The 16,237-nt window shown below is 41.8% G+C and overlaps 1 protein-coding gene and 1 long non-coding RNA gene across 5 annotated transcripts in view; one reads left to right on the top strand and one right to left on the bottom strand.

Annotated features, from left to right (window-relative positions):
* PCGF5 (polycomb group ring finger 5) overlaps positions 1–16,237 on the bottom strand; it is a 125,131-nt gene that overhangs the window by 64,915 nt on the left and 43,979 nt on the right. For 2 of the 4 annotated variants that reach the window (XM_075504857.1, XM_075504852.1), the window contains exon 1: positions 9,323–9,463. The exons of 1 other annotated variant lie outside the window; for it this stretch is intronic. The gene's annotated coding sequence lies outside the window, so the exon portion shown is untranslated. Of the gene's footprint in view, positions 1–8,841; positions 8,962–9,322; positions 9,464–16,237 lie in introns of those variants that run through there. One more of the 4 variants, XM_075504854.1, reaches the window with a different exon arrangement.
* Positions 9,240–13,819, top strand: LOC142411256 (uncharacterized). Its single transcript, XR_012776142.1, has 3 exons — positions 9,240–9,371; positions 11,411–11,523; positions 13,650–13,819. It is a non-coding gene; the product is annotated as an uncharacterized LOC142411256 (long non-coding RNA).

Genomic DNA, 16,237 nt, shown 5'->3' on the forward strand with positions numbered 1-16,237 from the left:
CCTCTTCTAAGAACATACATAAACTTAGATTTTTTTTTCAAAGGCTTATCCTTAGATCAAACACTGCTCTATTTTCACAAGAACAGGAAAAAATAAATTCATAATACAAGGGCAATAATTAAGCCAAATTCGAAGTCCTGGCTTAATGAAAAGGTTACAAAAAATTGTTTAACTGGGCAAAATGACAACTTTTCCCTAGTCTTGTTCTCGGAATTATTTAATAACTGACAATTTTATAAGCAATTCAAGGCAAGGTCTATGGTAACTTAACTATGGTAAGTACAAGCAGTACTTGTGGTTAGGCTTTCCTCTATCTATAGGCATATTCAATATTGGCATAAAGTCAAATGGATCAACTGAAGTTTAAGTTACAGCAGTTTTCATCAGCTAAGGCTAAAGTTCTAAATTATTTGTATTTCTATGGATTCGTGAGACCTTGGATTCATGAGACCCAAGACACTTCCTTCGAAAACATACAGTAAAAAATTACATGGTAAGCAGCTATCATCACTGGTAGGAAATTTCTTTTCAGTCAGCACATTACCTGTCAGTGTTATCACATATTACCCCCTCCAAAAAGATGGAAACTGTAAATCCAAAGGCCCAGTGTTCAGCAGATCTTTGCAAATAGTCTTTATATATCAGAGGTGCTTGAGAAATCTACGTATAGGACAGCTAGATAGGGGAAGCGGGGAGGGTTCTCCACCGCCAAGAAAGAAGTCAGATGCAGAGTCTGCACCTAGTAGTCCAGAACCAGAAAACATTGAACTTGCTCCCACAACTCATGTCTCTGTGACCCAAACCCACTTCTAGTGCAGCAGCCTAGTAAGTAGCCAAGAAAGGAAGACCAGAGATTACCTTAAAGAAATATTAAAGAACTGGTTTCTTAATGTACACTGTTCTATTCATGCTGTTCTTCTGTAATGTAATTACACATGTATTAGCAAGACCTCTAAGTGCCAGAATGAATTCCATGAGAATGTTTTTCGTCAGAAAATTCCACCTCTCACTTCTCAGTCCTGATCACCAAGTCAAATCTGGAAACGAGGATTCATACATCTTCTAGATATCAAAAATTATAGACTTACTAGAGATACTGCCTCTACCGCATGATGACACTCCAGCTAAGCTTTCAGTCTTCTGGTGGTAATGACCTGTATCCTTTCTGCCCATGATGGAGCACTACCTCACAATTTCTCCCTATACTAATATCCCCTTTGTTTTTACAGGTGATAACCACACTTTTCCCTCAAATTAGCTATTTGATTGCCATACTTACAACAAACTTAAAGCAACTATTCCCAACTTGTCCTAAATCTACAGTTAACTGAACAGCAAACCAAAAAAGGGAAGCATCACTCTGGAGATTGTTGATCCATCTGTAAGTCTGTTTAACACACTAGCCCAGCAGAAAACTTGTTTTTAGTAGTTTCTTGCTGGGTTAGTTAAACTTAATTTATTGGGAGTTCAATGACTGCCAGGGCTCAGACAGCATAAGAGATAGTAGCAGCACTTCCCTTGTTCAACAGAGGTGCCTACAGATGTCTTCTGAAACTGCACCCTTAGTTCAAGGTTTGCTGCTATTGTTTGAGACCTGAAGAAGGGCTTGTATGCCCACTAGTTTGTGTGTTTTTCCCTATTGTATTAGTTCACGTAATAAGAGCTATTGTACCTTGAGAAGCCGGATTTATAGAAAAGTTACAAGTTTGTCACTGGTTTCATCCAGCATCACACTGAATTCACTGCAAAAGCTCCTCTGCAGTTAATGGAAATTTTGAATTGTAGACTAATCCCATGTAAATTTATGTTCTCACTTTTCAGCAATGAATACACAAAAGTTACACATCAATAGTAGATTTTAAACACTTGCCTGTGTGAGGCACCAACTGTCACTGAGTACATTATTTCAAATAAATCTATTTGCATTCTGTGATCACTGTCCACACAAAACACTTGCAAATTTTGGTAAATATGTATTTGGGATGAAAGCATGAAAATTTACTTTATCTATGATATATCAAAAGAGTTCCAATGGAAAGCTGAAAAATATTGGTTTGATTAAGCAGCTCTTCAAAATCACTTTGTATGCAGGGAAATTCTACAGCCAGAATCAACCAAGAGTACTTAGTCAAAATATCATTTATATCATATAAAGGATCTTTTGTCTCTGCAGCTAGTACTGATGATTCTTCAAAAAAGTAAATAACAATTTTATAAAACCATGAAAGAAAGAAACATCTTTAACTTCATTCAATCCACACATTGGCTATTTAAGAGCTGATCTTCCATCTGAAAAAAGAACTGTGTTTTCATTATGAAATTAATCAAGAGCCTGGTTTCTTACATATTCCATTCTTCTTGAGGGAGGAAATAAATATAATTGCACTTGCTTTAATTAGCGGTGATGCTTCTCTAAGAATGACTCAAGACTTCTATCTCAAGATCAACTACTTTTTTGTGGCGGACAGAATTTATCTGTCAGATCTGATCAGTAGTAACTAGCACTGAAATCTATCTTCAGAATATTTAATTTTTGGATTCTATTACTTTAATGTGTTTTGTTAGTACACAAAGATTTTCATAGATGTAACACAATGCAAAAAGTCATCTGAAAAATTCTAAGAAACTTAAGTAAACAGATAATCCCAGCACACTTCACATCCCAAAGAAAAGTAATAATTTCTCTTTTTGGGACTTTGAACACATACTGGAGTAATCTAATAAACAGACATTCCAAGCCAAATTAAATTAATAAGGCGATAATATTTTACCAGTCTTGTTAAAAAGAAGAACCGGAACTAGGAAGCACAATGCGAAGTCTTCTGCTATTGAAAGGGGAACTTCAGTGCTTTTTCTTTCTTGTACGTAGAGCTTCAGATTCAGGAAATTAGTATCTTGTTATAGGTCATGTCATCAGTTTTACGTTGTATTATTACGTCATCAACTGCTAAGGAGACTCAGTGTTAAGTCTTGGAGAGCTGCTTTTATGAATCAAGCCCTGCTATTGATCAAGGCCAGTAAGCGCTACCACTGTACTGACGAGGCTAAAATAGGAATTATGACCGTACAAGTAATTTCAATCTGCAGGTACTTCCCTTCTGCATCACAAATTCACAGACTATGAAAAATGCAGCGATTAGGAGGATGCCAAGACTGGAAATTGAGACTGTTCCCTAACAGGAACTTTTTCATGGGTTAGGATGCTCAGTGAAAGCTACAAAACAGCTGGGGCAGAATACACGTTACAGCCTATGTTCTTGTCTTATATTAGGATTTTTTTAAAAAAGCTCTTATTTACATAAATTATCCCCATTTTAAACCAACCAAAACCAAAAATGAAATGTCTATATGCAGATGAAAACATAAGAACTGATCCAGTGTGTTCTCATACATCCACATTATCTGTATGAATACATATTAAAATACTTTGATTTCCTATAGGATGGTAGAAACTCTTTTAAATAATGTAAATGTTAAAGCATATTAAAATGTCCCATTTTATACATTCTAAAGAGAAATCTCGGGTATTCTACTTCTGCAAATTAGTTTGTCAGCTGCAGCCACTGGGAAATATATATTACTGCCTCATAAAAAGTCATAAAATCATCTATATGATCATACAACTACTAGTTCACAGTTGTTGCAAACTAAGTTGGGTATTTTCTTGTTTTGTTCGGTAAAATGGAATTCATTAGTACTGACTGAAACTGCTACAGAACAATTATATCAGTCCTGAAAAAGTAATCCATGAACATTAATACTTTTAAAGACCACTGCAAAAAGAAATTAATATAAATGTACCTTGCAACACTACATTGAAAATCCATATATTTCTTATACTTTGATACAGTGCCAATGTGAAATCACCCTTGTAATTACAAGGTGAAGATAAATTGCCTCTCTGTCATCAAGTTATAACTGCAGCATTTGGTTCCTCATGGAAGAAGTCAATTGTAGCAATTTCATCTGTCTATAATCAGTGTAAGCAGTCTCTAATTCCACACCTCTGTGAAGGGAACCAGGATAGCTCATGTACAAAAAGAACTGGGTGATTCCAAGCCCACAAGAGAACAAACCTCTACTCAGGGTACCACAGGGTGTTTTGGCTACACAAGAAAATCACAAATAATTTATTTTTTTTAAGAAGGACCAGAAGATACTATGAAAATTACAACCAGTCTGTCCCTTACAGAAGTTGATCACATTTGAGAATTCCTGTGAGATTATTCCTGCTGAACTATGTTAAAAAAAAACTGAAGTGTCATTTTTCTTAGGTCTTAATTTTGCTCTTGGTGGTATTCATGGTCTCCCCCACTGGAGCTTCACATGAGTCACAAAAATGTGAATTTAGATTTGTTATTCTTTTTCATTTGTACTGTTATCTATTTGGAGTCATATTTTACTTACAGTGTTGGTCTTTGGACAAATGTTCTATTAAAACTGCAGAAGAATTGTTTTGGTTTTCCTTTGCACTGGGATAGAAACACAGTAAAGATTCAGGCAAAAACATCTAAAATGAAAGCTATTATTTATTACTTATTTCCATAGAGACCGGAAGCCAAATCAGCCAGGATACTGAAGTGCTGCAAATTTTACAAATACAGAATGAATGACAAAGTGTTCCCCAAGAGCTCATAACACAAAAACTAAGCTGTAACAGGTGAACTAAACAAGTGTGCAGGGTGGAGTTTGGAAGATGGGAATGATAAACTGGATGCAAGCAATTCTACGGCAATTATAAACTACGACCCTCCCTGCTGGTATCAGATCGCACTCACTGATCGAGCTGTCTGCTATCCATAAGCACGGAGCCATAGATTTTTCTGACGAGGCAGATAACTGCCAGAAAGTTGCCAGAAACAATGTATCTTTGTCAGAAAATAATTTTGTAACGCTGCCATCAATAATACGCACAGAATGAATCATACTCATGAATCAGGAAAAAAACACAGCTTCACCACTTAGGTCCCAACACTATTTCTTGGTACATCTCCATTAGTGGTTTAGTGTGTAGGAAGGGTTCTTTTTGATAAGAATTTGCTTTGAGTAGAAGTGGTACGACTACAAAGTGGTTTTCCTCCTTGTGGAAGAACCAGTACTGAAGCTGTGCACAAGGGGTCACCAAAGGCACCCCATTTGCAGTGTGGATACCTGGTGCTTCAGCAGTCATTGCTCAACGCCAGTGTGGCACACTCTTTAAAACAACTAGTGCAAACAACTGCCAGTGAAGATTCAACGTGAGAAAACAGTTCTTGAACCGTAACAGGCTGCAACAACTTGAAGCCTGGTGCCTCCCTCTTTGCATTGGTCAGTAATGTAACAGTATCTTAAGGAAGTGAAGATCCTCCCAAAGACTTTTACTCTCATCTTTAACCTCTTCTGAGAAAGTAAGTCTTCTCGTCTTTTCCTAGTTAGGTCTTTTATGAAAATAAGATTATTATGGCAAATTAGCAGGCTATTTTTTTTTTTCATTTCAGCCAAACCTCAAAACACATACCAAACAATGACAAACAAAGGAAGAAAATTATTCCATAACAGGAAAGAAGTGACAATGCACAGTAGCAAATGAACAGTTTGGCCAGATGTTAGGAAAACTGCTGAGACATGCATGAATTCAACTATTAATAATGGGATAAATGGTTTCAGCTTTAGGTAACCAGTCAAAATTATTTGTTTCACATGTAAGAACTAATAGTGACAGCTGTTGAGACCATAGTGCTCAAGTAACACTATATATCTTTCATTCCGGAAGTGTCCTACACTTGGCAGTGGACAATTTTTATTTTACAAGCAATAATTTAGATAGAGACAGTAACACTGATATTTCCCACATGCACACATGCAGCTAGATATACACAGTCTTGTCATAGCATGGTGGAGCTTTCTGCCAGTGCCACACCTGCTCTGCTCATTATGGCCTTCAGCCTCAAAGTCTGTCAAGCTGTTACTTTTCATGGCACTACATTTACTGGGAAAATGTAAAGAGAAAAATACAATAATCAGGGAAATAAGTTTCATTCTAGGAAATGTCTAAGGCACTATCTGACAAAATTCAAGAACAGATTAGCTACAACTTGACTATACGAAGCGATACAACTTGGTATAGTATCAACTTTTCCTAACTATTTTCTTAATATTTGAGAAATATTGAGACTAGTAATAGAAATTAAACTTCTTCCCAGACAACTGCAACAAATGTTTTTAACTTCGGACTTGGGGAGCAAACAACCCTCAGGCCAATGTGCACTTGGTGCAAAGTTTTAAATAGTTGAAGAAAGGATTCTCTTTTTCAACACCAGCAGCATGTCTTTCTACAGGAATAGTTCAAAAACTTTGCTTGGGACTGCTGCATCTGTCTAGAAAGGGTCTTTAGAGCAAAAACTGCAAAAAGAAAAGAATATTTTTTTTTCTTTCCCATTGGGATGTTAACCATTAGTTTCCAGTTGAGAGAGCTGGAAGGACATATGAAGGTCCTGTTGGCACCAGTCTTTCAGAGCACCGAATCTGCAAAGCAGGTGATAACTTGAACTATTTTTTGAGCAAAGTACTATTCATTTCAAATAAACATTATAACTTCATCTCTTTTTTTTCTTTTTGATAAAAGGCAGTGTAAGATTTGATATATATTCATAAATTTATCATGCTAAGAACAAAGCCTATGTATCCCAACATAGCAAAACACAAGATACGAAGTCCAGACGCTCCACTTTTATCTGCATTGACCTCTGCTGTTCTCAAAGTTCTGCTGTGCATCCTACAGTAATCTGCTTATCAATCCTAAAAATGGAGCTGCATAGAAGCAACCTTAAACCAATCCATTTTATCTCACTTTATTTTGCACATTCTGCAGGCTTAAAAATGAAACCTAGAATTTTTCACTTCTACTTTGAAGCCTAGAGCGCATATAGAGCAGGGGAAAATGGCTGGCGCAGGTGAGTCCACTTTCAGTATTATTTGTTTTACTGCTTTCAGCTGAGGTCTGGGCACACAGAATGCCATACACACTGTACGTTTCTATCTTCTTTGTAAGGAAATTAAATAAAAGAGGATGAATGCTGTTTGACTGTTGATTTAAATGCACAAATAAAATAGTATTTTTTCCTGTTTGTTAACGTAACCACCCAATATACCTAACTTAAGAGAATCTCTATTACAGTGTGTTCACAGTCGCATGCAGTCTTAAGTCAGTTAACTCCAGAATCTTCTGATAGTGAGGTGTTAAAAGCCGCACAATGAACCCTGAAGTAATACAGTTTTCCCACACTTAGCTGCTCCTATCCTGTAATTAATGCTATAAAATTGTTTTTGAAGTGCCACTGCACTCAGTTCTAGACAAACAAAAATGGTAACATGCCCTTTCTCCCCAACAGTAACAAATACCCAAACCAACCCTTTCCATGACTGATTTATTCCTCCATTCCTGTTTGGAGAATGACTAGAGGTACAAAACACGGGCAGCAAGATAAAGGATACCTGATGCCAAAGGAGACAGAATGGTTTACCGGTAAGACAAACAAAGATCTTCACATACTTTTATACTGTAAAACCAAGTGCTTCTATGTGTAAAGCACTACTTCCCTGTTGTAAACAGTGACTTCATTTCTCGACAGTGGCAGGTATGCTGAGAAAAAAAGAGGAATCTTGTAAAATTCATAGTTCTGCCTCTGTACAGGGAGAGATAGACATGTCAAGAAATCGTGGAGGATGGAAATTCCACTTTGGAACCAAGTCAGAGTTGAAAGAAAAAACATATATAGGACCCAGCCTCAATCCTATTTCAAACAGCAACAGGCAAGAGGATCAGGAACAGAAGTCTATCTAACTACAACTCTAATGTGTTTATTAAATAAACTGGCTTAATTTGTTTTCCAAATAGGTATTTATATATTTTTACTCTAACAGAGACTAACTATTTTTGCTTAACAAAACTAAGCAAAACAAATCCCAAATTAAAAGCATCTGGGATCTGTCTCTGGCTTCAGGGTATGGACATAATGCGATACCATTTGGGGGGGGTGTTTAAATTTTATTTTAAATGAATACACTTTGAATAACACAGTTACTTAAATCTTACCATTAACATCCCCCTTTTGAGAATTTGGCTAAAGTAAAGGGTAGCAAGTTGATACAGAAGGAGGTTACCATTCAACCAAGCCAGAAAAACTGCAACTGAGTGTTGCAAAACTTTCACAGTTCACAAACTAGCCCCAGGAAACCTGGTGGGTTTCTGAGCACTGTCTATGCTTCTTACATCCCATTGCGTACCAGAAACTGACACTAACCTTTCACTATCTACAGCTACAACTATGCTCCCTCGCAGTTTTGTGTGTGTGTGTCTGTGTGTGTGCGAGATGATTCACTCGCTTTTATTCCATGGAACTGATGATTCATTCAATCGTCTCCAGATCATGTTAACATACTAAACAGGCACATAAAGGAAGCAAAAATCAAGTTCTTAAACTTTGTTATGCTCAAATGTTTATTTTTCTGAGAGAGAGAAAAGAAGAAATCAAACATGCGGAGAGGAACCAGAACAGGTTATGTTTCTGCTCAAAGGCAAGGTTTGGGAAACACACCCAACCCACGTGTAAAACGAGCTGCCGTATTTCACCGGCGGGCTGCGAGGTGAGCTCCCCGCCCTGCCCGGCCGCCCGCTCCGGGCCAGCGCCGCTCCCTCTGCCCCGGTACCTGGTGCGGGGAAGGCACGGCGGACCGGCGTCCCCCCCCGCCACACAGAGGACTTCTGCCTCTCCTCCCCCGGTGACATCTTATATAATAAGCCAAGCTAATCGCGACGGAAGCGAGGCAAACTGCCACGGAGCGTTAGCCGGGGATAATTACCCGCAGGAACAGATGCTTTGGACCAGAACCTACTCCTCGCTAACTAGCCGCCCAGGCGCCTTGCTAGAAAAATCCTCGCAGGGGTGGAAACGGCTCCCGCAGCAGCCAGACGCGAAGCGCTCGTCACCCAGCCGCGCTGCGCGCCGTCCCCCTCAGGAAGCTACAAGCATCGCGAACGGCATCAGCCTCTCCCGAGCGCATTCCGCCGTCCCCGCCGGCAGCCAGCACCGCCGCCCTGCCCGCGCCGCAGCCGGCTCCCTCCTTAGCGGCAAATTTGAGGAGAAAGTTACTCGGCGGCCCCTGCCCCTCGCGGCACCGCTCCCCGCCGCCGCCGCAGCGCAGTTCAAGAGCAATGTCACGTTCAACAACTTGTTATGACACATGATCCCCCCCCGCACGCATCCACACCCCGCCGCCGCCGCCCGCCTGCCCTGCTGCCCCCGCCCGCCCCTGCCGCCGGCCGGCTCGGCGGGCCCCTTACCTTCCCCCTCGAGAGGCCACGGGCACCCGCGGGCGTGTGCGGGAGTGGGGTGCGTGTGGCAGCGCGGGCGGCGCCGGCTGGGCGGGCGGGCGGGCGGGGGGAGGGGAGGGCGGTTGAGGCGGTTGGGCGGCGGGAGCGCGCGCCTCGCCGGAGTTGTTGGCGGGCGGCGGGGGAGGCTGCGGGGCGGCGCGGGGAGCCGGCGGGAGCGGCGCGGAAGGGAGAGCGGGGGGCGGAGGAGTTTCCCGGGGCTTGTTTACGCATTGCCGCCCCGCTCGGTGCACGCACTTCACTCTCTGATTGGACACAAACTGGGGCACAGCCTGGCTCGGGCGCTGCCGGCCCGGCCGCGCGGCGGCCCCCGGCGCCGCTCGGCCGCTGCTGGAGCCGCCGCTTGGCTGCGCCGCAGCGGGGCACCGGGCGCGCCACCGCCCGCCCGCCCGCCCGCCGCCCCACGGGCTCCGCCAGCGGCCGCCGCCGCCAACCGCCCTCCCTCAGACGCTGGCCGGCCGCCGCCTCTGCGCATGCTCGGCGCTCTGGCGGGGGCCCGGGAGGCGCATGCGCGCCCGCTGACGCGCATGCCCATTGAGGCGGCGAGGCTGGCGCCAAGCCGCTGCCCGCTCTCTGCCCTCACCTCCCGCCGGAGGCCGGTGGCAGGGAGCCTGGGGGAGCGGCGGGTTAGTTTCGGGAAGCTCGGCTCAGGGGCCGGAGGGGCCGCAAGAGCGTTGTCCACCCACCCCACCCCCTCTGACGGAGGGTGGAGACCCGCGGAGTTGTCTGCCGTGGTGGCCGCGGCTCCGCTCTCCTGCGCTTCCCCTGGAGGCGTTATGTAACCGGGGGTTTCTCCCGCGGCCGCGCACTGAAGGCCCGGGGCCGGGGCCGGCGGGACGCTGTGTCTGTGCGCGTCCTTAGTAGGGAGAAGACGTTAGTGCCGCCGCTTCTGTCCGTGGTAACGGATGGGAAGGAAGGACCTCGCCTCTGGGGTGCTCTCCTTGTTGTTTATGTGGCTGCGTTTCCCTACCAGGGAGATGGATTTGCTCTCCGGCTCCCACCCCAGGACCGCCCCCCCCCGTAACAGGAGCGGCCGGGGAGCACCGCTGACCCTTTCCCGCCCTTCCCCCAGCAGGTGCGTCCCTGTCTTGGGGGGGTCAGTTCGTGACAAGAGCACACCATTACCAGTCAAGGAGGAAAATGACCCTTTCTTCTCATGCACTTAGCACATCGGATCAGGAGAACTTCAAAGTTTGGGTGGTACGCGGGCCCAGCGTATCAGGTGTGGAGTGTGCATTTTCAAGCACAGCAAGGTTTACTGTTCTGTGAACAACTGCTACACAAAAATACCATATTGTTCCTGTTTGTGTAGGCAAAAGGCCAGTGCAGCAATGGGTATTTTCTCCTTAGTTTATTTCTGCTGTGCTGATTGTGACTCATATCTTATCCTTGGTAATTTCCAGTAGAAGAAATAATTTTAACTAAGGAATCAATGAGAACATAACACAATTGTATGACATTACTCATGTATTCATTAATTCTAATTAAGCAACTCCTCACTGTTCCTTTTACTCTCATCCCACAGTCAACAATGGCAATAAATATAGTATCAAAATATATGCTATGAGAGCTCTTTGCAATAGGAATCCCCAATTTGCACTCTCAGTATGCACCACAGGAATTTCCCTGACTAATTTTTAGATGAGTAAGCTTCTCAATCAAGTTTTCTGGAGATTTAATAGTAAAGCACTCAACTTCCTCATGCTGGTAACAGAATCAATATTCCCTGTAACCTGCTTCATGTTGCCTCTTGCATGAAGTTTGGGATAAGGCCCCTTGCTAGAACCGTTTCCCTGCAAGCCAGCAGAGCAGCTGGCCAGCGGTCAGGACTGCTGATGCTAACTTATAGCTGAGCATTCACCTGCAAGTTAGCACCTTTCACAAGTTCAACTTTATTCTTAGATGGAAAGCAGGAGAGTGGTTTTGAAAGGTTCACTTTAATCTATCCATGATGCTTTCCAAGTAGCATTGCATTAAAAAAAACATTCTCTACGGAAGAGTTCTCTTCTGCTTACTTACTTACATGTTTTTCCCTTTTAGCCACTTCAAGCCTCCCTGGGAGCACTTCCTAGGATACCTGAGTTTAAGATGCTTTAGCATCATCTGACCAGGCCGCAGCATCACATTTATTTAGACATCAGCCTGCACTGTCAGTAAGTGGATATTCTGAGGCTTTGCTGGTCAGACTAGCGTTCATCTTGACTGTCAGGCCAGCTGTTGGTTATAATTGGATTTGTGATAATCAGCCAGATTTGTGATATCAGAGCAGTGCATTCAACTCCTTTGAGTGTATACTCAATGGGGGTCACACAATGCGCAGGATATTTTAGAGATTAAAAGAAATTTCACTGAAAATAAACTGGGCTGTCTATACTTTAAGCTATTGGATCAGGCTCACTGAAAACTCAGACATCTCTGAATTGTTTTACCTGGGTCCTATCCTTAAAGTTTGGGGCGGGGGGTGGTAAGTAAATCTGAGTATAAACTTTCATTTGCAGAAAATAGAGAAATTATGGATCATGAAAGAACAGTTCCAGAGAGAGACAATGGTTCTCACTGGGGTCTTTGTTTATCTGAAAAAAGGGCAGAAAAATAACAAATTCCTTCCCAGTCCTTCCTGTACATGAAGGTTCTTGAGCACTCAGTGGTTTTACTGGAGAACAAATCCTGCATTAAAACTTGAGAGCTCCCCTGTTTCTGAGAGGCCTGATAGTACCAAATTGTAACACCTAGAGAAGGGACTGTCAATGAGGAATGACTGATGCCTACCCCGGAGTCACGGAAGAAACCGTACCAGAAGTTAAAGATATTCAAGGTATTGTTACAAGTAGAAAATGTGGCTACCGATGATGGTCTAGACATGGCAAGAGAGAGCTCAGAGCAGATTAGCTTTCTTTACTAAGACAGCTAGGAAGGCATACAATAAAACCAGTGCAAAACACAATTCAGTATTAATATCAGGTTATCTCACCAAATGTTCTCTGTCTACCTAAATGATGGATATGGTTTTCCCCTTTCAAGGTTTTCTTCACAGCCAAGAGGGCCACCGATTAAAATATAAGTACATATATAAAATACATAATTGTAAATTTAGATGAAAGCTTACCTTCTCACATCTTTGCTTGGCTTCTAGGAGACACCAAATAGCAAGTGACTAATAATCAAACTACAAGAGTTGGCACCACTTGCTCTATTTATTGCAATGTAAGACATAAAGGTTTAAATCCATTAAGTGGCTGTGAGAACCTCAACTACAGATTCCAGTTTTATTTTATATCTTAGATGATACTGGAGTTTTAGTGTAAATAGCCTTTACAGCTTCGCCATAGACTTTGCATACAGCAGAAAAGGGTTTGTCTAGTTCAGGACTCAGTTTTCTAATTATATTTCTTTCACTTCCTCTGCTGATTTTATTTCTAGTAGAGTGAGGAGCCTTCAACTGCTCCCTGGGGCTCTCTTCTTGATCCCAAGCTTTTTAACATGTAGGTGTTTCCTCAAGATGATGGCTTTTATAAGCTGTCAGTTAATAGTGATTAGAGCAACAGCCACATCTGGATCTCCTCTGCTGATGATGCATCTTTGGAGAACTGGCATGAAGGTTCTCAACTGTAAAATATGTGGTTGGGAAATATTTTTTAAAACTAAAAATAAGCAAAATTAAAGTGTTTAACTTGGTTCTCAGCAGTTGCTACATTTAGGATTGTAAGTTAACTTACAAGTCATTAGCAGATTCTGCCTGTCAAATAAGCCCACATAAATTCTACTGAAGGACAAGCCATAACCTTTTGGTATACGTTTATCTTTCAGATCCCTGGCTCTCAATTTCTGACTTAATATATGTAAGTCTCAGTGGGTGCCCTCCCTACCTCCTCAGGAATATTGCCAGGGTACATTTTTCCATTTCCAAAGCTTACATAGGAATTGCAATTCATGGCTTTAAAATTTCTAGCATTAATTATGCAGCTTTCGTATGAGCTAGGACTTCTTGCCAGAGTGAGTGATGAATCCCTCTCTCCTTTTCATCCAGAATTTGACTACTAAGCTATCTTGTTTAGCAGAGTACTAGGGCACTCCATGACTACTTCCATTTGAAAAGAGAGCATCCCCACTCCTAACTCCCTATTTAGAACCATTATGCATAATTACTGAATGGAGTCAATTCTTTAGCAGCCCAGAGACCACACTAGACAGTCACTTTTACACTGCTGAATGGAATGAATGAAGGAAAGGAATATGGCAGAGCAAAGTCTCCAGGAACACTTTTTCTCTTCATTTACAGATGGGGACATAACTGATCTCCTGCACTTCCCTTCTGTAGCCTGTGGTGTGCAAAACGGCTCACAAGTGTATTGAGAGAAGTAGCTGCTCAGGAGGAGGAGGTGAAGCTAGGTACCTAAATTCAGATCATGTGCATACCTGACCACGTAAACGTTTTTTTATTATCCTAAATAAAAATATTTCCTGCATTGAGTCTTTATTTTCTTTTGATGATGTTGATTTGAGCCAATGTTGAAGTGAAAGAAAGTAGGACTAGACTTTTGTGTGTGTGTGTGTTAAGATCCCTAGAAATCAGTTTTTTTACATTTGTAGAGTTTCTACTAAAACACCTGCAGTGGGTCTTGCTGGCAACACGAAGAGTAAGATAAATTACAACCAGTCAAGTTCATGTATTACACCAATTTCCAAATTAGCATTCAAAACCCTTAAGGTCACAAGTGTTTCATCTGGTATGTTTTGTCACGGTCCTCACTGGGGCATCTGAACATGTTAGTACTAAAAGGGCAAATATATTTTTAAGTTTGATTTGTATGTCAGCTAGAATGTAGGAATAAAGATTTTTTTAAAGGTAGAGAGAAAAAACAGTTCTGCTTATGCAGTATTTATTTTTAGTCTAGCCTGTGGACCTTGTTGAAAACAAGCAAGTTGTAAGGGGTTTATATATTTAGGATGGAGCAGTTGAGGTCTCCATGTAGATAACTAGAGCTATGGATACTGGAGATTTCCTTTATGATGGGAGGCAACGGTACAAGGAGAAAAGGAAAAAGAAAGATCTGTGTGGCAAATCCATCCCACAGATCAGAGATCTTCCTTGAATTTCTTTAAAAAGAAGCAGCCACTAAGAACTCTTCCCACAGGATAGAGCACAGATGGATTGAAAAGTTCCTATATGAGAAGGAGCTTTTCTAATTATTAAGACTCAACCTGTTCCCTAGCAAATACTTAGGATGACACAGCACACACAATACTGTATTAAAAAAATATCTATTTTTTAGGCCATACTAAAATGCGCAGTATAAAACTGCGTTTTTTCTGCCCCATGGCATGAACGTATTTTATACATTTTTTTTATTCCCTCTGCATGTACCTGATGGCACCATCACTTGGAACATAGTAACATTCTGTATAAACTTCCTCCCAGACAGCAGGGATCCAGCAGTTTTTAATCCTGAGTGATTTTTAAAACTATTACAAAAACATATGTGAGCAGTCCAAACAGTTACTATTGAGAGCTTAAATTATTATTAGTCAATATATATATTTTGAAAATGAGTCAGTGAAAGATTTACTTATCAGGCGGTAGTGTACTAGTATATTTTCTTGGCAAACATAGAAAAGATTTTCAACCAGGAGATAAGGAAGGAGAATTTGACAGACTGCTCTTTATACTTCTAATCAGAATGGTTACCAGGATATTTTGCTTTATCAAATGCATAAAAATTCTTCCACTATGTGAAAATTTTCACTCGTTAAAACATGAGGAGTCTATAGCTGTAAATCCATGCAGAAAACATACAGTGCTTTCATAAGTTGATTTGTCATATTCAAAAGCAGGTACTGCATAGTTCCATAATGGTATATTGAGCATTATTTATTTTTAGCTCATTTTATTTAATGATGTGCATGATGTCTTCATTTTTGAGTTCTGCTGTTCACAGATGAGTTTATAGCAAACTGAAAATGTTTTAGTCACGTGTTTAATTGTCATTTTTCCAGACTTCACTCTGCTTAGACAGAGCTGTCTTTGTCTTGGCAGCTGGGCTACAGCTTCATGGTAGGCAGTGAAAGTTATCACAGGTGGCTTTTATCTGTTCAAGGCAGACACGTCAACACCTTGGACTGCTATATTGAATACTTCACAGAAAGCCTTAAATATCCTGTCCTTTCAATTAATTTTCAACTTTGCATAGGAAAAGCTGACATAAGTATGGCTGCTAGGGAACAATGGGGACACCCCGACATTCCTCAAGAAACTGCATACAGGCAATTGCCTGTAGGGTAGTCGGAGAGACTACAGAATTGCAGAAACACTGTCCATCAGATTAATGAAAAGAAGTTTCTTGCTAGAGGAGCATGCCTGAGACAACCATCTCTTGCCTCTGGATAATTAGTCTGTAAAGACCAGGGGAGGGAGGCCATGTAAAAGTACTTCTCTCATCATATACTCCCTTCCTGCTGTTTTAAAATATTAATTACTTTCTTTGTAAGCCAACAAGTTGTTTTCTGACCAGCAGAACTGTGGCTGCCTGTTCCCTACCCATTTTTGTCCTATAGACTATTGCTGCCCCTTTTCCCCAGTGCTCCCCAGATGCCCGTTTCCCTTCCCAACCACAGCACAGAAAGCATCACTCACTGCCCTTCTGCATCCCTTACAGCTCTCCGCCTTGGAGCTAAGCACATGTCAGGAACTAGCTGCCATTCATTGGGGTGGCATTAATCTGGATTGTTCTCCTCTGACCAGTTGCTGGTTTTCATGAAGCTTCCAGCAGCTTTGTGTTCTCAAAGGCTCTCTATCTCTCAGCTATAGCTGGAACTTGTCAGTAAATTCAAACATCATTATGAAAGGGAAGCCAACAGATAGACAAACTG

Source organism: Mycteria americana, chromosome 6 (genome assembly GCF_035582795.1).
Source record: "Mycteria americana isolate JAX WOST 10 ecotype Jacksonville Zoo and Gardens chromosome 6, USCA_MyAme_1.0, whole genome shotgun sequence".
NCBI classification, from domain to species: Eukaryota; Metazoa; Chordata; class Aves; order Ciconiiformes; family Ciconiidae; genus Mycteria; species Mycteria americana.